The sequence below is a fragment of the Oncorhynchus gorbuscha genome, unplaced genomic scaffold (genome assembly GCF_021184085.1).
Source record: "Oncorhynchus gorbuscha isolate QuinsamMale2020 ecotype Even-year unplaced genomic scaffold, OgorEven_v1.0 Un_scaffold_618, whole genome shotgun sequence".
Classification (NCBI taxonomy): domain Eukaryota; kingdom Metazoa; phylum Chordata; class Actinopteri; order Salmoniformes; family Salmonidae; genus Oncorhynchus; species Oncorhynchus gorbuscha.
In genome coordinates this window covers 298,113-322,515 of record NW_025745445.1, presented here as the reverse complement: position 1 = coordinate 322,515, position 24,403 = coordinate 298,113, and positions in this window count along the sequence as shown.

The window sequence follows — 24,403 nt, the reverse complement described above, 5'->3', positions numbered from 1 at the left end:
CTCCCCCCTCCCCTCTTTTACGCCACTAACCGGTGCCCCCGCACATTGACTCTGTACCGGTACCCCCTGTATATATCCTCGCTATTGCTATTTTACTGCTGCTCTTTTTTACTTTTATTTCTTTTTTTTTTGTGGCAAAGAAAACCCCTTAAATGTTATTTTTTCAACTTGAAATTTGATGAGTTTTCCTAGAGTGACCCCAACATTAGAAAAAGTGAGACATCGCCTTTGATCATATTTCCATGAAAGCTGTATACCACCAGAGTACACAGATTGTCTTAGGGTCATTTTTGTCCCACCCTGTATTGAAATCATGAAACACCACAAAAACCACAAAGACACACACACATAACAATGAGAAATGAAGATGTGTGCTACTGATTGAACTCAGACAAAACTACAACTTTCTTGTGCATGTGCAGCATCTTCCCTCCATGACCCCAGACAGGTGACTCAAGATCAGACAAAATAAACACAATTTCAGACAAAATAAACATTTATTGAAAGCATTGTTTACTAATAGTACAGTATATGTATACTGCCAAAAAATTCAAGATTGTTATTGTTTTCCTTCAATAAAATGCATTCAAAACTTCTTTCTACACATTTCTGCTACTTTCTTAGGCTATAGCAGTGCTATCTTATAAAAATTGTTTACACCTATGCAGTAACTTTAGCAATAATAATAAGCTTATTTCTCTCAAATTGTGTGCATATATTTGTTTGCATCCCTGTTAGTGAGCATTTCTAATTTTTTAAGACAATAGAGAATTTGGCAGTACGTCCAACCGGCCTCACAACCGCAGACCACTTGTAACCACACCAGCACTGGACCTCCACATCTGGCTTCTTCACCTGCAGGATCGTCTGAGACCAGCCACCCAGACAGCTGATGAAACTGAGGAGTATTTCTGTCTGTAATAAAGCCCCTTTGTGGGGAAAAACCCATTCTGATTGGCTGAGCCTGGCACCCCAGTGAGTGGGCCTGGCTCGCAAATAGGTGGGCCTATGCCCTCCCAGGCCCACCCATGGCTGCGCCCCTCCCCGGTCATGTGAAATCTATTTCAATTGACTGATTTCATTTTATGAACTGTAACTCAATAAAATCGTTGAAATTGTCAAAGTTGCATTTATATTTTTGTTCAAAGTATAGTTACTCTGACAATCTGCACTGACCCCCTTTTCCAATAACTCTTTTGACTCATCATATACGCTGCTACTGTTTATTATCTATCCTGTTGCCTAGTCGCTTTACCACCTACGTATATATATATACACAAATTATCTACCTAAATTACCTTGTACCCCTGCATATCAACTCGGTACTGGTAACCTATATACACTTCTCAATTTAAAAAAAAAAAATTAAATACTTTTTTCTTTACATAGTTGAATGTGCTGACAACAAAATCACACAAAAATTATCAATGGAAATCAAATTTATCAACCCATGGAGGTCTGGATTTGGAGACACACTCAAAATTAAAGTGGAAAACCACACTACAGACTGATCCAACTTTGATGTAATGTCCTTAAAACAAGTCCAAATGAGACTCAGTAGTGTGTGTGGCCTCCACGTGCCTGTATGACCTCCCTACAACACTTGGGCATGCTCTTGATGAGGTGGCGGATGGTCTCCTGAGGGATCTCCTCCCAGACCTGGACTAAAGCATCCGCCAACTCCTAGACAGTCTGTGGTGCAACGTGGCGTTGGTGGATGGAGCGAGACATGATGTCCCAGATGTGCTCAATTGGATTCAGGTCTGGGGAACGGGCGGGCCAGTCCATAGCATCAATGCCTTCCTCTTGAAGGAACTGCTGACACACTCCAGCCACATGAGGTCTAGCATTGTATTGCATTAGGAGGAACCCAGGGTCAACCGCACCAGCATAAGGTCTCACAAGGGATCTGAGGATCTCATCTCGGTACCCAATGGCAGTCAGGCTACCTCTGGCGAGCACATGGAGGGCTGTGCGGCCCCCCAAAGAAATGCCACCCCCACACCATGACTGACCCACCGCCAAACCGGTCATGCTGGAGGATGTTGCAGGCAGCAGAACGTTCTCCACGGCTTCTCCAGACTCTGTCACGTCTGTCACGTGCTCAGTGTGAACCTGCTTTCATCTGTGAAGAGCACAGGGTGCCAGTGGCGAATTTGCCAAACATGTTGTTCTCTGGCAAATGCCAAACGTCCTGCACGGTGTTGGGCTGTAAGCACAACCCCCACCTGTGGACGTCGGGCCCTCATACCACCCTCATGGAGTCTGTTTCAGACCATTTGACCATTTGACACATGCACATTTGTGGCCTGCTGGAGGTCATTTTGCAGGGCTCTGGCAGTTTGTATTGTGTATTTATTTGTTATGTTATACTATTTTTCTCTCTGCGTTGTTGGGAAGCGCCCATAAGTAAGCATTTCACTCTTGGTCTACACCTCTTGTTTACGAAGCATGTGACAAATAACATTTGATTAGATTTTAGTCACCACTTCAAGAATGTACTTTAAAAAATCAAGTCACACACACACACGATTCACCCTGAAGGCACTTCACACAGCCAGCCAGACACACGCATTATAGCAGCTCTCTGCAGACACCTATACAGTCCTACACACCATGAGACCACATCACACACTTTACATGAAGCATATCGTATTATTGCCTCTGCTCCAACAGGTTGGCTGGATCAGATCTTACTTGAAAATAATCAACGTTAGTCAGAGAATCGCATAGCCAGTATGTGATATCATCCTGATCATATTAGTAATATAGGACATCTTTTAGAAGGCTCACAAACCCATAATTAGACCTCTATTCATCTCTTATTCATGCAGCTCCCAGCAATAAGTGGATAAAGACGGTCTATTTAGAGGTTAAAGTATTAAAGTATTTAGCAATGACTGCTCTAATGAGTTGGTCTAATGGTGTATATCCTGCGAAGAGAAACTACTTCTCAAGGCTGTTTCTCTGATTTTCTCTGTGTATTACAGAATTCTGAGAGTAATCTTTCTTCTTTTACTGATTAGGAAAATGTCGTGGCGGCGGCTCATTCTAAAATATTTGTGCAACCATGAGTGAGAGGGTCATTCCTGTTTAACTAATTGATTGTTTTATGTTATTCTATATTACATGTGATTGACCAGTGACGGTGTCTTATGAAAGACTCATGTATGTCAATTGAGAACAGTTGATAAAGTCTGTAGTTCCCAATTCTCTTCTCAGAGACTCCCAGCTGGTCCAGTAGTGATTGGGAAATTAAGCTTCCTGAAGCGTTGAAGCTTGCCAGCCAATTGTGTTGAAAATAGGTTAATTACTTGAGGCTTTGATCTATGCAGTGTACACCAGTGTCATCTGCTGGTCAAACGAATTTAGAGCTGCCAAGTCATTATACTGTAGGTGACACACACTCTGGAGCAGGTGGATAAGAGCGTCTGCTAAATGACTTAAATGTAAATATAAATGTGCGCCACAAGGCATTTTTGTCTTCCACTGAAGCCAATACCAAACCAATCAGGGGGTCGTTCGACGAAATGAAGCTTCGGACGTCGTTCATCACGTGACACTATATACTGTAGAAGCTTTTTTAATGGTTCTTTATAGCACTACACCACCGGTCAAAAGTTTTAGAACAACTACTCATTGAAGGGTATTTATTTTATTTTTTATTTTTTTTCAAAACTATGAAATAACACATATGGAATCATGTAGTAATCCAAAATGGGTTAAACAAATCAAAATAAATTGTATATTTGAGATTCTTCAAATAGCCACCCTTTGCCTTGATGAGCATTCTCTCAACCAGATTAATCTGGAATGCTTTTCCAACAGTCTTGAAGGAGTTCCCACATATGCTGAGCACTTGTCGGCTGCTTTTCCTTCACTCTGTGGTCTAACTCATCCCAAACCCCCCAATCTCAACCAAATTGAGATGATTGTGGAGGCCAGGTCATCTGATGCAGCACTCCATCACTCTCCTTCTTGGTCAATTAGCCCCTACACAGCCTGGAGGTGTGTTGGGTCATTGTCCCATTGAAAAACAAATGATAGTCCCATTAAGCCCAAACCAGACGGGATGGTATATAGCTGCAGAATGCTGTGTTAGCCATGCTGTTTAAGTGTGCCTTGAATTCTACATAAATCACAGACAGTGTCATCAGCAAAGCACCACAACACCATAACACCTCCTCCTCCATGCTTTTACGGTGGGAAATACACATGTGGAGATTGGTTGGAACCAAAAATCTCAAATTTGGACTCCAGACCAAAGGACATATTTCCACTGGTCTAATGTCCATTGCTCATTTTTCTTGGCCCAAACAAGTCTCTTCTTCTTGTTGATGTGGTTTCTTTACAGAAATTCAACCATGAAGGCCTGATTCACACAGTATCCTCTGAACAGTTGATGCTGAGATGTGTCTGTTACTTGAACTCTGTGATGCATTTATTTGGGCTGCAATTTCTAAGGCTGGTAACTCTAATGAACTTATCGTCTGCAGCAGAGGTAACTCTGGATCTTCCATTCCTGTGGCGATCCTCATGAGAGCTAGTTTCATCATGTCACTTGATGGTTTTTGTGACTGCACTTAAAGAAACTTTCAATGTTTTTGAAATGATCCATATTGACTGACCTTCATGTCCTAAAGTAATGATGGACTGTCATTTCTCTTTGCTTATTTGAGCTGTTCTTGCCATAATATGGACTTGGTCTTTTACCAAATAGTGCTATCTTCAAATGCATTAAAAGGAACAAAATTCAAGGAACAAAACTTTTTTGGTTACTACATGATTCCATATGTGTTATTTCATTGTTGATGTCTTCACTATTATTCTACAATGTAGAAAATAGAACAAATTAAGAAAAGATGAGATGTTCTAAAACCTTTGACTGATAGTGTATACTGGTTCCATTTAGTTCCTTATGGGCATGGTTATTTATAGAACCTTCAAAATATGGTTCCGCTATGGTTACAAGCCAAAATAACCTTATTTGGCAGCGCAAGATATGGTCACTATGCCAGCATTCTCCCCAAATAAGAGGGGCGCTGTGCTACCTTGTCACCTTGGCTGAGCCACTATGTAAAGATTTCAGAGCAAAGTAAACTGATATTTAATAATAGAGTAACTATCTCTGACCGCCATTGACATTGTTGTGAATGGCAAAAAAAAGTATGTTCAGAAATTCAGAGCGTTGTCATGTTCCTCAATTATTTCTGCGCATTTCAGCAGTAGGCTAGCTCAACACAGAACGTGTTCAGGGCACACGTAGCCTACCCCCAGTATCACAGTAGGTTGCTGGGGGGAGGACGTAATAATAATAATGGCTAGAATGGAGTGAATGGAATCGAACACATGGAAACCATTTGTTTGATGTATTTGATTTCATTCCAATTATTCCACTCTTGCCATTATTACGAGCCCCGTCCATTAAGGTGCCAACAACGTCCTCTGCAGAGTATAGCGTTGTCGAATCATACAAACTTTGTAACGAACAAAAGTGAAAAGTCCAAAGTTGCTAAGCTTCCTAAATAACCTCCTTTAACGAATGACAGAATAGCTCCTATATTTTGCAAAATCAAGTTGATGATTACACAGACAGCTCATGAATAACGGGGAGATGAAGAGTGGAAATAGTTTAAATATATCAAGGTATGCTTATCGTAATGGGGTTCAACTCGGTTTCTTGATCACACATTCTCTACCGAAACTCTCATATCAATGCCAAGGTAACCTGTCTAAATACTATCGCCCAGAAGCACTAACATCTGTAGCCATGAAATGCTTTGAAAGGCTGGTCATGGTGTGTCACATCAACAGCATCATCCCAGACACCCTGGACCCCCTCCAATTCGCATAGCGCCCCAACAGATCCACAGATGATGCAATCTCTATTGCATTCCACACTGCCCTTTCCCAATGGACAAAAGGAACACCTACATGAGAATGTTGTTCATTGACTACAGCTCAACATTCAACACCAAAGTGCCCTCCAAGCCAAACACTAAGCTGGGAATGAACACCTCCCTCTACAACTGGACCCTGGACCTCCCGGCGGGACGCCCCCAGGTGGTGAGGGTAGGCAACAACACATTTGCCACACTGACCCTCAACACGGGTGCCCCTCAGGGGTGTCTGCTTAGTCTCCTCCTGTAATCCCTGTTCACCCACGACTGCGTGGCTGCGCACCACTCCAACACCATCATTAAGTTTGCTGATGACACGATGGTGGTAGGCCTGATCACAGACAACAATGAGACGGCCTATAGTGAGGAGGTCAGAGACCTGGCAGGCAGTGTGGTGCTAATACAACAACCTGTCCCTCAATGGTGGAAGGTAGCCTAGTGGTTAGAGTGTTTGACCAGTAACCGAAAGGTTACTAGATTGAATCCCAGAGCTGACAATGTTAAAGTATTTTCTTCTGCCCCTGAACAAGGCAGTTAACCCACTGTTCCTAGGCCATCATTGTAAATAAGAATTTGATCTTAAATTACTTGCCAAGTTTAAAAAACCTTTAAAAATCATCAGCAAGACAAAGAAGCTGATTGTGGACTACAGGAAACAGAGGGCCGAGCGCACCCCCATTCACGTCGACTGGGACTGTAATGGAGTGGGTCGAGAACTTCAAGTTTCTCGGTGTCCACATCACTAAGGCTCTATCATGGTCCAAACACACATACACAGTTGTGAAGAGGGCACGACAATGCATCTTCCCTCTCAGGAGGCTGAAAATATTTGGCACGCGCCCTCAGATCCTCAAAAAGTTGTACAGCTGCACCATTGAGAGCATCTTGACTGCCTGCACCACCTCTTGCCATGGCAATTGCTTGGCATTCTACCGATAGGCGATTACAGAGGCTACTGGGTACGGGCCAGTACATCACTCGGGCCGAGCTTCCGGCCATCCAGGACCACTATACCAGGCAGTGTCAGAGAAAGGCCCTATAAATTGTCAAAGACTCCAGCCACCCAAGTCAGACTGTTTGAGTTTATTTTTATATTTACAGGGATAGTGCACATTAATCAACTTTTCAGTGCAAGTTCCAGTTTTTGTCAGCAGGCTAATTTTCAACCGCAGTCCCTGGGCAGGTTATTAAAAACAATGACAATAACAATACTGACAATCAATGAGCAAAGATCACATGCAGAGCAACATAGGACAAGCAACAAGTAGCATGCAGACAGAGAAATAGCACAACAAGCAACAAAACAAAACACATAAAAGCAACAAAGTCTTCCAACACCTCACAAGCTACAGACATGGAAAGCAGCAATACACATTTAGGGAGTATTTTCACAAGTCTGATTGGCCTTTAGCTATGTCTTCATGTTTTTGTGAAGGAGTGATAGGTGGTGCAGTTGTGTGTCTAATGGCAGTGTGTTCCAGACATGGGAAGCTCTGGCAGAGAAAGGAGATTGACTAAAGGTGATTTTTCTTAAGGGAACTATACAGTCACCTCTCATGGCAGACCTTATGTATCTGCTGCCATGGGTTTGGATTTTCTGTTTAACAAAAGTACTGAGTGGAGGAGGAGCCAGGCCATTTAGGATCTTGACTACATTGCAGAGATTTTTCCCAATTCAGGAGTTCATATTATGCAGGTGAGTGAGGACCCAAAAGCGACTTAACAGAAACAGAGTTTATTCAAGTCCAAAACAGAAAACGACAAATCCTGAATCCATAACAGAAATCCTCTAGTCTGTAGAGGGGAAGGACAGGAGAAGCGGCCACAGACTGCAGGTCGCTTCGGGTAGGCGCAGGCCGTAGCTGACAGAGACACCTGCTCACACGCAGCATCTGATGAAGGCAAAGACACGACACGACAGGACGGAACAAGAACACAGTACAGCAAACAAGGATCCGACAAGGACAGAAGCGGAAACAGAGGGAGAAATAGGGACTCTAATCAGAGGGCAAAATAGGGGACAGGTGTGAAAGAGTAAACAAGGTAGTTAGGAGAATGAGGAACAGCTGGGAGCAGGAACGGAACGATAGAGAGAGAGAGAGAGAGAGAGAGAGATAGAGAGAGGGAAAGAACCTAATAAGACCAGCAGGGGGAAACGAATAGAAGAGGAAGCACAGGGACAAGACATGACAATCTATGACAAAACATGACAGTACCCCCCCACTCACCGAGCGCCTCCTGGCGCACTCGACGAACGGTCCAGCACATCTCGAGATGGAACCCAACTCCTCTCCTCAGGACCGTACCCCTCCCAATCCACTAAGTACTGGTGACCATGTCCCCGAGAACGCATGTCCATGATCTTCCGTACCCTGTAGATAGGTGCGCCCTCGACAAGGACGGGGGGGGGGAGACGAACGGGGGCGCGAAGAAAGGGCTTGACACAGGAGACATGGAAGACTGGGTGGACGCGACGAAGATGTCGCGGAAGAAGAAGTCGCACTGCGACAGGATTAACGACCTGAGAAATACGGAACGGACCAATGAACCGCGGAGTCAACTTGCGAGAAGTTGTCGTAAGGGGAAGGTTACGAGTAGAAAGCCATACTCTCTGACCTCGACAATACCTAGGACTCTTAATCCTACGTTTATTGGCGGCTCTCACAGTCTGCGCCCTATAACGGCAAAGTGCAGACCTGACCCTCCTCCAGGTGCGCTCACAACGTTGGACAAAAGCCTGAGCGGAGGGAACGCTGGACTCGGCGAGCTGGGACGAGAACAGAGGGGGCTGGTACCCAAGGCTACTCTGAAAAGGAGATAGCCCGGTAGCAGACGAAGGAAGCGAGTTGTGAGCGTATTCTGCCCAGGGGAGCTGTTCTGCCCAAGACGCAGGGTTTCGAAAAGAAAGACTGCGTAAGATGCGACCAATAGTCTGATTGGCCCGTTCTGCTTGACCGTTAGACTGGGGATGAAAACCGGAAGAGAGACTGACGGAAGCACCAATCAAGCGACAAAACTCCCTCCAAAACTGAGACGTGAATTGCGGACCTCTGTCCGAAACGGCGTCTAACGGAAGGCCATGAATTCTGAACACATTCTCAATGATGATCTGTGCCGTCTCTTTAGCGGAAGGAAGCTTAGCGAGGGGAATAAAATGAGCCGCCTTAGAGAACCTATCGACAACCGTTAGAATAACAGTCTTCCCCGCTGACGAAGGCAGACCGGTAATGAAGTCTAAGGCGATGTGAGACCATGGTCGAGAAGGAATGGGAAGCGGTCTGAGACGACCGGCAGGAGGAGAGTTACCTGACTTAGTCTGCGCGCAGTCCGAACAAGCAGCCACGAAACGGCGCGTGTCACGCTCCTGAGTAGGCCACCAAAACCGCTGGCGAATAGAAGCAAGCGTACCCCGAACGCCGGGGTGGCCAGCTAACTTGGCAGAGTGAGCCCACTGAAGAACGGCCAGACGAGTAGAAACAGGAACGAAAAGAAGGTTACTAGGACAAGCGCGCGGTGACGGAGTGTGAGTGAGTGCTTGCTTTACCTGTCTCTCAATTCCCCAGACAGTCAACCCGACAACACGCCCTTCAGGGAGAATCCCCTCGGGGTCGGTAGAGGCTACAGAAGAACTGAAGAGACGGGATAAAGCATCAGGCTTGGTGTTCTTAGTACCCGGACGATAAGAAATCACGAACTCGAAACGAGCGAAAAACAACGCCCAACGAGCCTGACGCGCATTGAGTCGTTTGGCAGAACGGATGTACTCAAGGTTCTTATGGTCAGTCCAAACGACAAAAGGAACGGTCGCCCCCTCCAACCACTGTCGCCATTCGCCTAGGGCTAAGCGGATGGCGAGCAGTTCGCGGTTTCCCACATCATAGTTACGTTCCGACGGCGACAGGCGATGAGAAAAATACGCGCAAGGATGGACCTTATCGTCAGAATGGGAGCGCTGGGACAGAATGGCTCCCACGCCCACCTCTGACGCGTCAACCTCGACAATGAATTGTTTAGTGACGTCAGGAGTAACAAGGATAGGAGCGGATGTAAAACGCTTCTTGAGGAGATCAAAAGCTCCCTGGGCGGAACCGGACCACTTAAAGCACGTCTTGACAGAAGTAAGGGCTGTGAGAGGAGCTGCCACTTGACCGAAATTACGAATGAAACGCCGATAGAAATTCGCGAAACTGAGAAAACGCTGCAACTCGACACGTGACTTAGGGACGGGCCAATCGCTGACAGCATGGACCTTAGCGGGATCCATCTGAATTCCTTCAGCGGAAATAACAGAACCGAGAAAAGTGACGGAGGAGACATGAAAAGCGCACTTCTCAGCCTTCACATAAAGACAATTCTCTAAAAGGCGCTGGAGAACACGTCGAACGTGCTGAACATGAATCTGGAGTGACGTTGAAAAAAAATCAGGATATCGTCAAGGTAGACAAAAACAAAGATGTTCAGCATGTCTCTCAGTACATCATTCACTAATGCCTGAAAGACAGCTGGAGCATTAGCGAGACCGAACGGCAGAACCCGGTATTCAAAATGCCCTAACGGAGTGTTAAACGCCGTTTTCCACTCGTCCCCCTCCCTGATGCGCACGAGATGGTAAGCGTTACGAAGGTCCAACTTAGTAAAGAACCTGGCTCCCTGCAGAATCTCGAAGGCTGACGACATAAGGGGAAGCGGATAACGATTCTTAACCGTTATGTCGTTCAGCCCTCGATAATCCACGCAGGGGCGCAGAGTACCGTCCTTCTTCTTAACAAAAAAAACCCCCGCTCCGGCGGGAGAGGAAGAAGGCACAACGGTACCGGCGTCGAGAGGAACAGACAGATAATCTTCGAGAGCCTTACGTTCGGGAGCCAACAGAGAGTATAGTCTACCCCGGGGGGGAGTGGTCCCCGGAAGGAGATCAATACTACAATCATACGACCGGTGAGGAGGAAGGGAGGTGGCTCTGGACCGACTGAAGACCGTGCGCAGATCATGATATTCCTCCGGCACCCCTGTCAAATCACCAGGTTCCTCCTGTGAATAGGGGACAGAAGAAACAGGAGGGATAGCAGACATTAAACATTTCACATGACAAGAAACGTTCCAGGATAGGATAGAATTACTAGACCAATTAATAGAAGGATTATGACACACTAGCCAGGGATGACCCAAAACAACAGGTGTAAAAGGTGAACGAAAAATCAAAAAGAAATGGTCTCACTGTGGTTACCAGATACTGTGAGGGTTAAAGGTAGTGTTTCACATATTATACTGGGGAGGGGACTACCATCCAAGGCGAACATGGGCGTGGGCTCCCCTAACTGTCTGAGAGGAATGTCATGTTTCCGAGCCCATGCTTCGTCCATAAAACAGCCCTCAGCCCCAGAGTCTATCAAGGCACTGCAGGAAGCTGCCGAACCGGTCCAGCGTAGATGGACCGCGAAGGTAGTACAGGATCTTGATGGAGAGACCTGAGTAGTAGCGCTCACCAGTAGCCCTCCGCTTACTGATGAGCTCTGGCCTTTTACTGGACATGAAAAGACAAAATGTCCAGCAGAACCGCAATAGAGACAGAGGCGGTTGGTGATTCTCCGTTCCCTCTCCTTAGTCGAGATGCGAATACCTCCCAGCTGCATGGGCTCAACACCTGAGCCAGTGGGAAGAGATGGTTGTGATGCGGAGAGGGGAAACAACGTTAACGCGAGCTCTCTTACACGAGCTCGGTGACGAAGATCTACCCGTCGTTCTATGCGGATGGCGAGTTCAATCAAAGAATGCACGCTGGAAGGAACCTCCCGGGAGAGAATCTCATCCTTAACCTCAGCGTGGAGTCCCTCCAGAAAACGAGCGAGCAACGCCGGCTCGTTCCAATCACTGGAGGCAGCAAGAGTGCGAAACTCTATAGAGTAATCCGTTATGGATCGATCACCTTGACATAGGGAAGCCAGGGCCCTGGAAGCCTCCTTCCCAAAAACTGAACGATCAAAAACCCGTATCATCTCCTCTTTAAAGTTCTGATACTCGTTAGTACACTCAGCCCTTGCCTCCCAGATAACCGTGCCCCACTCATGAGCCCGTCCAGTAAGGAGAGATTTGACGTAGGCGATACGAGCTCTATCCCTAGAGTATGTCTTGGGCTGGAGAGAGAACACAATATCACACTGGGTGAGAAAGGAGCGGCATTCAGTGGGCTGCCCAGAGTAACACGGTGGGTTATTAATTCTTGGTTCCGGAGACTCAGAAGACCCGGAAGTAGCTGGTGGCTCGAGACGGAGATTGTGAAACTGTCTTGAGAGATCGGAGACCTGAGCGGCCAGGGTCTCAACGGCATGATGAGCAGCAGACAATTCCTGCTCGTGTCTGCCGAGCATCGCTCCCTAGATCTCGACGGCTGAGTTGCGAGGATCCGTAGTCGCTGGGTCCATTCTTGGTCGGATCCTTCTGTTATGCAGGTGAGTGAGGACCCAAAAGCGACTTAACAGAAACAGAGTTTATTCAAGTCCAAAACAGAAAACGACAAATCCTGAATCCATAACAGAAATCCTCTAGTCTGTAGAGGGGAAGGACAGGAGAAGCGGCCACAGACTGCAGGTCGCTTCGGTAGGCGCAGGCCGTAGCTGACAGAGACACCTGCTCACACGCAGCATCTGATGAAGGCAAAAACACGACAGGACGGAACAAGAACACAGTACAGCAAACAAGGATCCGACAAGGACAGAAGCGGAAACAGAGGGAGAAATAGGGACTCTAATCAGAGGGCAAAATAGGGGACAGGTGTGAAAGAGTAAACGAGGTAGTTAGGAGAATGAGGAACAGCTGGGAGCAGGAACGGAACGATAGAGAGAGAGAGAGAGAGAGAGAGAGAGAGAGAGAGAGAGAGATAGAGAGAGGGAAAGAACCCTAATAAGACCAGCAGGGGGAAACGAATAGAAGAGGAAGCACAGGGACAAGACATGACAATCTATGACAAAACATGACAGTTCATGCTTTCTGAAGATGTAACAGTCATGATGGCTATTGGGCTTTCTATCAAGCACTGAGAGCCTGTTTGCAGACAGACTGAATGGGTTTTAATGTTGTACGTCAAGCTTGGGCCCAACTAGTAAATCAATATGTTAAGTGGGGGAGTATCATATATTTGAAGTACAGTTTTGCTACCTCTGTAGTGAAAATTAATCGGAAATTAGCTAGGTTGAATTTGGTTGATTTCATCTATCTCAATGCATCAGGGGAAAAGTTGAGTTTGGACAGTTTTGTGATGAGAAAGTCATGGTTAACAGTATCAAAACATTTCATTGGGTCTAGAAATACAGCCCCAACAATGCCCCCTTTGTCCATTTACCAGAAGATAGCAGTTGGCTGTTTATGTGGAGTTTTTTGCTCTGAAGCCAAACTGAATGGAGTGTAATGTGAAGGGGCTGTTGTTGAGGTGGGCAATCAGTTGCTTTGCTATACACTTTTCAGCAACCTTCGACACCACAGGTAGTGGTCTGTAGTACTAATTGGCCTGTAGTGACTCACGTCAGCAGGGTCACGACTTCCACACCCTTGGAAACACCACCTGACTAATATATCTGTTGGTGAACACATCTTTTGCTTTATAGTTCTTTAGTGAGATAATCACCTTATTCACCTCTCACTTAGAAACCTCCCTTATGATGAAGAAAAGTTGAGTGTTATTCACTAGCGCTGAGCCCAAGAAACCAGTGGAGGGGTTCTGTGTCAGTACCCTGACAGAGTCAATAAAGTAGGAATTGAAGGCTGTTGCTATTTCGACTGCATCCTGTGTTAGATTGTTATTCACTTTGATTCCTATTCTTTTTGTCATGCAGGTGAAAGAGGACCCAAAAGCGACTTAACAGAAACAGAGTTTATTTAAATCCAAACAGGGAATAACAAAAATCCTCTAGTCTGTAGAGGGGAATAACTAGAGAAGCGGCCACAGACTGCAGGTCGCTTCGGGTAGGCGCAGGCCGTAGTTGATAGAGCCACCTGCTCACACGCAGCATCTGATGAAGGCAAAAAAACACGACAGGACAGGGCGAAACACAATCACAGCATGGTGAATACAAAACAAGGAACCGACGGGACAGGAACGGATCACAAAGGAATAAATAGGGACTCTAATCAGGGGAAAGGATCGGGAACAGGTGTGGGAAGACTAAATGATGATTAGGGGAATAGGAACAGCTGGGAGCAGGAACGGAACGATAGAGAGAAGAGAGAGCGAGAGAGTGAGAGAGGGAGGGGAGAGAGAGGGATAGAAGGAGGGAAAGAACCAAATAAGACCAGCAGAGGGAAACGAATAGCATGGGGAGCACAGGGACAAGACATGATAATAAATGACAAACATGACAGTACCCCCACTCACCGAGCGCCTCCTGGCGCACTCGAGGAGGAATCCTGGCGGCAACGGAGGAAATCATCGATGAGTGAACGGTCCAGCACGTCCCGAGACGGAACCCAACTCCTCTCCTCAGGACCGTAACCCTCCCAATCCACTAGGTATTGGTGACCCCGTCCCCGAGAACGCATGTCCATGATCTTATGTACCTTGTAAATAGGTGCGCTCTCGACAAGGACGGGAGGGGGAGGGAAGACGAACGGGGGTGCGAAGAAAGGGCTTAACACAGGAGACATGGAAGACAGGATGGACGCGACGAAGATGTCGCGGAAGAAGCAGTCGCACAGCGACAGGATTGACGACCTGGGAGACACGGAACGGACCAATGAACCGCGGGAGTCAACTTACGAGAAGCTGTCGTAAGAGGAAGGTTGCGAGTGGAAAGCCACACTCTCTGGCCGCAACAATACCTTGGACTCTTAATCCTGCGTTTATTGGCGGCTCTCACCGTCTGTGCCCTGTAACGGCAAAGTGCAGACCTCACCCTCCTCCAGGTGCGCTCACAACGTTGGACAAACGCTTGAGCGGAGGGAACGCTGGACTCGGCAAGCTGGGATGAGAACAGAGGAGGCTGGTAACCCAGACTACTCTGAAACGGAGATAACCCGGTAGCAGACGAAGGAAGCGAATTGTGAGCGTATTCTGCCCAGGGGAGCTGTTCTGCCCAAGACGCAGGGTTTCTGAAAGAAAGGCTGCGTAGTATGCGACCAATCGTCTGATTGGCCCTCTCTGCTTGACCGTTAGACTGGGGATGAAACCCGGAAGAGAGACTGACGGACGCACCAATCAAACGACAGAACTCCCTCCAAAACTGTGACGTGAATTGCGGGCCTCTGTCTGAAACGGCGTCTAACGGGAGGCCATGAATTCTGAATACATTCTCAATAATGATTTGTGCCGTCTCCTTAGCGGAAGGAAGTTTAGCGAGGGGAATGAAATGTGCCGCCTTAGAGAACCTATCGACAACCGTCAGAATCACAGTCTTCCCCGCAGACAAAGGCAGACCGGTAATGAAGTCTAAGGCAATGTGAGACCATGGTCGAGAAGGAATGGGGAGCGGTCTGAGACGACCGGCAGGAGGAGAGTTACCTGACTTAGTCTGCGCGCAGTCCGAACAAGCAGCCACGAAACGGCGCGTGTCACGCTCCTGAGTCGGCCACCAAAAGCGCTGGCGAATAGACGCAAGAGTGCCTCGAACACCGGGATGACCAGCTAACTTGGCAGAGTGAGCCCACTGAAGAACAGCCAGACGAGTGGAAACAGGAACGAAAGGAGGTTACTAGGACAAGCGCGCGGCGACGCAGTGTGCGTGAGTGCTTGCTTAACCTGTCTTTCAATTCCCCAGACTGTTAACCCGACAACACGCCCATAAGGAAGAATCCCTCGGGATCAGTAGAAGCCACAGAAGAACTAAACAGACGGGATAAGGCATCAGGCTTGGTGTTCTTGCTACCCGGACGGTAAGAAATCACAAACTCGAAACGAGCGAAAAACAACGCCCAACGAGCTTGACGGGCATTAAGTCGTTTGGCAGAACGGATGTACTCAAGGTTCTTATGGTCTGTCCAAACGACAAAAGGAACGGTCGCCCCCTCCAACCACTGTCGCCATTCGCCTAGGGCTAAGCGGATGGCGAGCAGTTCACGGTTACCCACATCATAGTTGCGCTCAGATGGCGACAGGCGATGAGAAAAATAAGCGCAAGGATGAACCTTATCGTCAGACTGGAAGCGCTGGGATAGAATGGCTCCCACGCCTACCTCTGAAGCGTCAACCTCGACAATGAATTGTCTAGTGACGTCAGGAGTAACGAGGATAGGAGCGGACGTAAAACGTTCTTTTAGAAGATCAAAAGCTCCTGGGCGGAACCGGACCACTTAAAACACGTCTTGACAGAAGTAAGAGCTGTGAGAGGGGCAGCAACTTGACCGAAATTACGAATGAAACGCCGATAGAAATTAGCGAAACCTAAAAGCGCTGCAACTCGACACGTGACCTTGGAACGGGCCAATCACTGACAGCTTGGACCTTAGCGGAATCCATCTGAATGCCTTCAGCGGAAATAACGGAACCGAGAAAAGTAACGGAGGAGACATGAAAAGAGCACTTCTCAGCCTTTACGTAGAGACAATTCTCTAAAAGGCGCTGTAGAACACGTCGAACGTGCTGAACATGAATCTCGAGTGACGGAGAAAAAAATCAGGATATCGTCAAGATAGACAAAAACAAAAATGTTCAGCATGTCTCTCAGAACATCATTAACTAATGCCTGAAAAACAGCTGGCGCATTGGCGAGACCGAACGGCAGAACCCGGTACTCAAAATGCCCTAACGGAGTGTTAAACGCCGTTTTCCACTCGTCCCCCTCTCTGATGCGCACGAGATGGTAAGCGTTACGAAGGTCCAACTTAGTAAAGCACCTGGCTCCCTGCAGAATCTCGAAGGCTGATGACATAAGGGGAAGCGGATAACGATTCTTAACCGTTATGTCATTCAGCCCTCGATAATCCACGCAGGGGCGCAGAGTACCGTCCTTCTTCTTAACAAAAAAGAACCCCGCCCCGGCCGGAGAAGAAGAAGGCACTATGGTACCGGCGTCAAGAGACACAGACAAATAATCCTCGAGAGCCTTACGTTCGGGAGCCGACAGAGAGTATAGTCTACCTCGAGGAGGAGTGGTCCCCGGAAGGAGATCAATACTACAATCATACGACCGGTGAGGAGGAAGGGAGTTGGCTCGGGACCGACTGAAGACCGTGCGCAGATCATGATATTCCTCCGGCACTCCTGTCAAATCGCCAGGTTCCTCCTGAGAAGTAGGGACAGAAGAAACGGGAGGGATGGCAGACATTAAACACTTCACATGACAAGAAACGTTCCAGGATAGGATAGAATTACTAGACCAATTAATAGAAGGATTATGACATACTAGCCAGGGATGACCCAAAACAACAGGTGTAAACGGTGAACGGAAAATCAAAAAAGAAATAGTCTCACTGTGGTTACCAGATACTGTGAGGGTTAAAGGTAGTGTCTCAAATCTGATACTGGGAAGATGACTACCATCTAAGGCGAACATGGGCGTAGGCTTATCTAACTCTCTGAAAGGAATGTCATGTTTCCGAACCCATGCTTCGTCCATGAAACAACCCTCAGCCCCAGAGTCTATCAAGGCACTACATGTAGCACCCGAACCGGTCCAGCGTAGGTGGACCGACAAAGTAGTACAGGACCTTGATGGAGAGACTTGAGTAGTTGCGCTCACCTGTAGCCCTCCGCTTACAGATGAGCTCTGGCTTTTACTGGACATGAATTAACAAAATGTCCAGCAACTCCGCAATAGAGGCACAGGCGGTTGGTGATCCTCCGTTCCCTCTCCTTATTCGAGATGCGAATCCCTCCCAGCTGCATGGGCTCAGTCTCAAAGCCAGAGGAGGGAGATGGTTGCGATGCGGAGCAGGAAACACCGTTGATGCGAGCTCTCTTCCACGAGCCCGGTGACGAAGATCTACCCGTCGTTCTATGCGGATGGCGAGAGCAATCAAAGAGTCCACATCTGAAGGAACCTCCCGGGAGAGAATCTCATCCTTAACCACTGCGTGGAGTCCCTCCAGAAAACGAGCGAGCAGCGCCGGCTCGTTCCACTCACTAGAGGCAGCAAGAGTGCGAAACTCAATGGAATAATCCGTTATGGACCGTTCACCTTGGCATAAGGAAGCCAGGGCCCTAGAAGCCTCCCCACCAAAAACTGAACGGTCAAAAACCCGAATCATCTCCTCTTTAAAGTTCTGGAATTTGTTAGAGCAATCAGCCCTTGCCTCCCAGATAGCTGTGCCCCATTCTCGAGCCCGGCCAGTAAGGAGTGAAATGACGTAAGCAACCCGAGCTCTCTCTCTAGAGTATGTGTTGGGTTGGAGAGAGAACACAATCTCACACTGCGTGAGAAAGGAGCGGCACTCAGTGGGCTGCCCGGAGTAGCAAGGTGGGTTATTAACCCTAGGTTCTGGAGGCTCGGCAGGCCAGGAAGTAACAGGTGGCACGAGACGTAGACTCTGGAACTGTCCAGAGAGGTCGGAAACCTGAGCGGCCAGGTTCTCCACGGCATGGCGAGCAGCAGACAATTCCTGCTCGTGTCTGCCGAGCATGGCTCCTTGGATCTCGACGGCAGTGTAACGAGCGTCTGAAGTCGCTGGGTCCATTCCTTGGTCGGTTCCTTCTGTCATGCAGGTGAAAGAGGACCCAAAAGCGACTTAACAGAAACAGAGTTTATTTAAATCCAAACAGGGAATAACAAAAATCCTCTAGTCTGTAGAGGGGAATAACTAGAGAAGCGGCCACAGACTGCAGGTCGCTTCGGGTAGGCGCAGGCCGTAGTTGATAGAGCCACCTGCTCACACGCAGCATCTGATGAAGGCAAAAAAACACGACAGGACAGGGCGAAACACAATCACAGCATGGTGAATACAAAACAAGGAACCGACGGGACAGGAACGGATCACAAAGGAATAAATAGGGACTCTAATCAGGGGAAAGGATCGGGAACAGGTGTGGGAAGACTAAATGATGATTAGGGGAATAGGAACAGCTGGGAGCAGGAACGGAACGATAGAGAGAAGAGAGAGCGAGAGAGTGAGAGAGGGAGGGGGAGAGAGAGGGATAGAAGGAGGGAAAGAACCAAATAAGACCAGCAGAGGGAAACGAATAGCATGGGGAGCACAGGGACAAGACATGATAATAAATGACAAACATGACACTTTTTGCAGTGTTACTATGGTCTCTCCCAGATCAATTTAGAATGTCCCTTTGCTTCACCAATTATGTTAATAAAAATGTTTGCCTTGGCCTGTCTGATTTCTTTCATCACCTTTTTTTCTCAACATGGTAAACTTACGTCTGTCATGCTCTAATTTGGACTTTAGGGCTGTTTTTAGAGCATGATCTTGTTATTTCATCAGTTTCCAGATTTCTCCATTTAGCCAAGGAAGAGTGCTCTTTTGGCCAGGTTTGGATTTGATTTTCTTTAGGAAACCATTTACTGTAGTCTGGATTGTGAATAGAAAAAACTGACTATCAGCTTCCACATCTGTATAGGACAAGAGGTCATTCCAGTTTATTCCCTTAATTGTGTTTTGAAAATAATTGAATTCTCTCTTAGGTTTTCTGAGCTGATCAGACTTTCTAATGGTAGAGAGGTTCAACTTGTTCTTGGAAAGCCTTCTGGCTTGTCTTCATAATTAATGTTGTTAATGTTGTCATAATTAATGTTAATTAAGTATCCCATTAAGATGACCTCTTTCCCAAAATCACATTCCCTAAGCATGTTATTAAACTGTTAACAAAACACAATTTTGGTGGAAGGTGGTATACACATCCCAATAAGGGTAAAATACATTTTGGGAGAGACTGTAATATTTAGGCCAATACATTCTAGTTCATTATCACATGACCACTCAATTTGTATACATCGGATATGTCCTGTAATGTAAATCATCAGACCCCCTCCTCTTCCTTCAATTCTGTCTATCCTGAAAACATTGTTGCCAGGTATATTTTATTATTATATATATATTTTTCAATCAAAGCAGCAGATGGATAGTTTTTATGGAGCCGTGTCTCTGAGAGGCAGAGGAAGTCAAGAGAGTCTGTGAGAAGATGTTGAATTGGATCACTTTTTGGAATGACACTGAAAATGTTCAAGTGCCCCCTAGTAGTCCCTTGGGCTTAGCTCGTGGGTCCCAGATGACACAAGAGTGATTGACACAAACAAGTTGTCTTGTATGTGTTTTCTGATGGCTGGGTTTAGGTAATTTTGTTTCAATTTGATTAGGGGCAGTTCGGTAGTGCAATTAACTATCCCTTCCGCTCACACTGGATGCGGGAAACTAATTAAAACAGCTTGCGTGCCAGAAGCAGAGTCGCAGATCGCCTATAGAGACGTGGATATGTTTGGAGAGTCAAATTTAATCTTAGAGCCATGTGACTCGAGAGAAATCATGGGACCATAGCACTCACCTACTTCCGCGGCGGTGATGATTAGAGGATGAGGCCATCCACTGCTTTCCAATCTGGTGAGTATCACTGGCTCGGTGATGTTAGGCCCAGGGTTGAGTTGCACATCCTTGGAGAGCGGCAGGGTAGTGAACATGTAGTTTAGCAGTTTCTGACAGATTTTGAACTTGTGCTAGTTCCTTCCAAGCGATTCATTCGAATAGAGAGCAAGGTAGACTTGGCCGTTATTCAGAAAATTATGGTATGCTGTGTACTGTCCTCTCCCGTGGAAAGGTGAACCAATGTTTTTGTCTGGGGTGTTGGCATTACCCGACAGTAGATTGATTATGTCATCCCAGCAAGGACGCACTGAGATGAGCGGTAGCGCAGCTACAAAACTGACAAGCGTGGCAATGTACTGTAGATAAAACGCATAATTGCGCTGGGGTCGGCGTACACCTGATGTTTTAGATAAAATAACAGCATCTGGAGGAGAAGCTACAACACCCTCTCTTCCGTCTGCCATTGATCTGTTCTATGTGCACGATTTCTTTGCTTCCTGTTCCTGTTCTCAAGATCCTCTCTCTCTCTCTCTGCTACCGCACAACAAGCGGTACCAATGCAGCAGGACCCTGAACAGCTTCTACAACCAAACCATAAGACTGCTATATAGTTTGTTAAATAGTTAGCCAAATAGACTGCTATATAGTTTGTTAAATAGTTAGCCAAATAGACTGCTATATAGTTTGTTAAATAGTTAGCCAAATAGACTGCTATATAGTTTGTTAAATAGTTAGCCAAATAGACTGCTATATAGTTTGTTAAATAGTTAGCCAGATAGACTGCTATATAGTTTGTTAAATAGTTAGCCAAATAGACTGCTATATAGTTTGTTAAATAGTTAGCCAAATAGACTGCTATATAGTTTGTTAAATAGTTAGCCAAATAGACTGCTATATAGTTTGTTAAATAGTTAGCCAAATAGACTGCTATATAGTTTGTTAAATAGTTAGCCAAATAGACTGCTATATAGTTTGTTAAATAGTTAGCCAGATAGACTGCTATATAGTTTGTTAAATAGTTAGCCAAATAGACTGCTATATAGTTTGTTAAATAGTTAGCCAAATAGACTGCTATATAGTTTGTTAAATAGTTAGCCAAATATACTGCTATATAGTTTGTTAAATAGTTAAATAGTTAGCCAAATAGACTGCTATATAGTTTGTTAAATAGTTAGCCAAATAGACTGCTATATAGTTTGTTAAATAGTTAGCCAAATAGAATGCTATATAGTTTGTTAAATAGTTAGCCAAATAGACTGCTATATAGTTTGTTAAATAGTTAGCCAAATAGACTGCTATATAGTTTGTTAAATAGTTAGCCAAATAGACTGCTATATAGTTTGTTAAATAGTTAGCCAAATAGACTGCTATATAGTTTGTTAAATAGTTAGCCAGATAGACTGCTATATAGTTTGTTAAATAGTTAGCCAAATAGACTGCTATATAGTTTGTTAAATAGTTAGCCAAATAGACTGCTATATAGTTTGTTAAATAGTTAGCCAAATAGACTGCTATATAGTTTGTTAAATAGTTAGCCAAATAGACTGCTATATAGTTTGTTAAATAGTTAGCCAAATAGACTGCTATATAGTTTGTTAAATAGTTAGCCAGATAGACTGCTATATAGTTTGTTAAATAGTTAGCCAAATAGACTGCTATATAGTTTGTTAAATAGTTAGCCAAATATACTGCTATATAGTTTGTTAAATAGTTAAATAGTTAGCCAAATAGACTGCTATATAGTTTGTTAAATAGTTAGCCAAATAGACTGCTATATAGTTTGTTAAATAGTTAGCCAAATAGAATGCTATATAGTTTGTTAAATAGTTAGCCAAATAGACTGCTATATAGTTTGTTAAATAGTTAGCCAAATAGACTGCTATATAGTTTGTTAAATAGTTAGCCAAATAGACTGCTATATAGTTTGTTAAATAGTTAGCCAAATAGACTGCTATATAGTTTGTTAAATAGTTAGCCAAATAGACTGCTATATAGTTTGTTAAATAGCCAAATAGCTGCCCATACTAATTGCATTGACCATGTTTGCCAGTGTTGTGTGAGACCGATTCAAGTGAGACCGATTTAAGACCAAGACCAGAGCAAATCGAGTCTAAGTCAAGACTGGAGGGGGGGGGAAACTGAGTCAAGACCGAGACCAGGAGGGGGACAAGGGGTCTGAGTCAAGACCAAGACTGGAGGGGAGGAGAAACCCGAGTCCAGAAAAATGTGAGTCCAATTCAAGAGCATGATTGTAATTTTGTCAAATCACCACCATAGAGTTCAAAATGTCCAGTATTTCTGTATTCATATTTCAGAACATATGGATTCTTTAGACATTCAGAATAGTGAGAGAAAAAAATGCATGCTGAGGGAAAATAGAGCCACTCTACAAATTATCACTAACCCAAACCCAGTGGAGGATAATGGGCCTTCTACGCCTACAGAGAAGGGCTAAGAAGTTATGCAATAATAATAATCATTATTATCATTATTATTATTATCAATGATGATCTGATTTTATCTCTTCAGTTTTTGATGGAAAGGAAAAGACTAACACTGAAGAGAAAAAAGATTCAATCACAATTTTTCTTTGCTGGTGAATGTAGAGATACATCTAGCTAGCTATGTCAGCCATTGTCTAGTCCATCAGAAGCTAGATAAAGGCATTGCACTGAATAAGGTTAACATTTGAGCGACAATGGAATCAACCAATCACATTTTGACTTAGTGGGTGGGGCCGTTTTTACAAAAACCTATGGAAACTTCTGCCTGCTTGAAGGCCGATAGGTCACTGCACAATAGCGAGCAGTAGTTCTCTCACGGTCTAACTAGCTATTGCTTGTTGTCGGGCTATTTTGTCAGCTGCTGCAGCAGGTGTTATCAAAGAGGATGTTGTTGCTATTTTGTTTGCTTCTCCCTTTTCAAGAATAACTTTAATTAAACAAGAAGTTCATTTTCAAATGATCATCATCTGGTGAGTGGAACTGTGAGCGCTTGCTGTTGTTAGCCGTCCTTCTGTAGCTCAGTTGGTAGAGCATGGCGCTTGTAACGCCAGGGTAGTGGGTTCGATCCCCGGGACCACCCATACGTAGAATGTATGCACACATGACTGTAAGTCGCTTTGGATAAAAGCGTCTGCTAAATGGCATATATTATTATTATTATTATCTCTTTGAAAATAACTTATGAGTGTGAAATGTTGCATTTAAAGTGGAACTGACAGCATTTTAACAACATGAAATATTGAAGAATATGACACTTAAAAGAAAATCAGACAAGCGACTACTTAGATATGGTCATTTTCACGTTTTCATAAAATCTTAGAATGTTTGGGATTTATGCTCACTCAGGCATTTGTGAAAATTCTATATCAATATAGAGTAGGGAAGTGGCCGTGCGTTTGGACATCTAATAGACACTGCAGTAAATAAAACCAAATAAAAACATCCTGTCTTTGTTATGCAGGTGAATGAGGACCCAAAAGCGACTTGGCGAAAACAGAGTCTTTATTCCAGTAAAGGATAAAAGCAATACTCCTGGACAATCAAGGCAGAAAACAAAACATGAAAAAACTTAAATCCACTCGTAGTGACGAGGACAGACTGGAGACTCGACCATTGACTGCAGGTTGCCTCGGGAAGGCACCGACCGTAGCAGACTCAGACACCTGCTCACACGCAGCATCTGAAGGAGACAAGACACGACAGGGCGAGACAACGACACAGCACAGCGAACATCATACAAGGATCCGACAGGACAGAAACGGAAAACAAGGGGAGAAATAGGGACTCTAATCAGAGGACAAGATAGGGGACAGGTGTGAAAAGACTAAATGAGTGAGTAGGAGAATGAGGAACAGCTGGGAGCAGGAACGGAACGATGGAGAGAGGAGAGAGAGGGAGGGGGAGAGAGAGGGATAGAAAAAGGGAACAAACCTAATAAGACCAGCAGGGGGAAACGAACAGAAGGGAAAGCATAATGACAAGACAATAAAAGACAAAACATGACAGTCTTGTCCAGGAACAGAGTCTCCACAGACCAGTGAGCTACAG